The sequence below is a fragment of the Bison bison genome, unplaced genomic scaffold (genome assembly GCF_000754665.1).
Source record: "Bison bison bison isolate TAMUID 2011002044 unplaced genomic scaffold, Bison_UMD1.0 scf7180017864468, whole genome shotgun sequence".
NCBI lineage: Eukaryota > Metazoa > Chordata > Mammalia > Artiodactyla > Bovidae > Bison > Bison bison.
The window spans coordinates 2576557-2577783 of record NW_011495029.1 but is presented as its reverse complement, the minus strand read 5'-3'; the positions used below and the strand labels follow the sequence as shown (position 1 = coordinate 2577783).

Here is a 1227-nt window from a genome sequence, read left to right as displayed (position 1 = left end):
ACAGGTTCAAAAGCATCAATTCTTCAGGGCTCAGCTTTCTTCACAGTCCAACTCTCACATCCATACATGACCACTGGAAAAACCATAGCCTTGACTAGACGAACCTCTGTTGGCAAAGTAATGTCTCTGCTTTTCAATATGCTATCTAGGTCGGCCATAACTTTCCTTCTAAGGAGTAAGCATCTTTTAATTTCATGGCTGCAGGCACCAACCTTAGTACTTATTTATCTTGTATCTGGAAGTTTGTACCTTTGACTGCCTTCATTCAATTCCCCTTTCTCCCACCCCTGCCTCTGGTAACCACAAATCTTTTTCTATGTTTGCTTTTGAAATATAATTGACTTACAACATTATGTTAGTTCTTAATACACAATATAATGATTCAGTATTTCTATTCACTTCACATTTCAAGTGAAGTGAAGTGAAGTCACTCAGTCATGTCCGACTCTTTGCGACCCCATGGACTGTAGCCTACAAGGCTCCTCTGTCCATGGGATTTTCCAGGCAAGAATACAGGAGTGGGTTGTCATTTCCTTCTCCAGGGGATTTTCCCAAGCCAGGGATCGAACCCAGGTCGCCTGCATTGCAGGCAGACACTCTACCGTCTGAGCCACCAGGGAAGCATTTCAAAGTGATCACCAAAATAAGTCTAGTTACAGTGTCACTGAAGATATTAAATAGTTATTGCCAATATTTCCTGCTGGGAGCCGGCATATTGCATATGATGCATATTGCATATTGAGTGCAGCACTTTCCACAGCATCATCTTTCAGGATCTGGAATAGCTCAACTGGAATTCTATCACTGCCGGGAGCCAGCATGAGGAACTCCGCCCATAGGCAAAGGCGGGATCGAGCCTCAGGAGTCCCCCATCTACCCCCAAAACCAGAGTCTGCCTACTTTCTGCTTTGTGCTTTCACCTACACCTCTGACTTTACGGTGGGCTGTCCCCCACTACCTCTCTGAAAAAAGAGTTAGCTTACAGCTCCAGTTAATAATTCCTGGGTGTGACAGTGTTTCAACCTACAAACTCCTTTGGAAATCCTCTAGCCTGCCTGAATAGGTTTTTCTAGCCACATGTGATTGTTCAGAGCCTCCCAACTGTGAGAGGCAGGAGATGTTCTAAACTGTCTAAACACAGATTCTTTTGAGTAGTTAAAAGATTGATTAGAAATTGTATTGGTGAAGGGATTTTCACTTGTTGGGCCAGTGTTTGCTGCTAAGTTT

At 43.7% G+C, this 1227-nt stretch overlaps 1 non-coding gene across 1 annotated transcript; it reads right to left on the bottom strand.

The window, feature by feature from the left end:
- Positions 1-548: 548 nt before the first annotated feature.
- Positions 549-620, bottom strand: TRNAC-GCA. The gene has a single exon. It is a non-coding gene; the product is annotated as a tRNA-Cys (tRNA).
- Positions 621-1227: the final 607 nt, after the last annotated feature.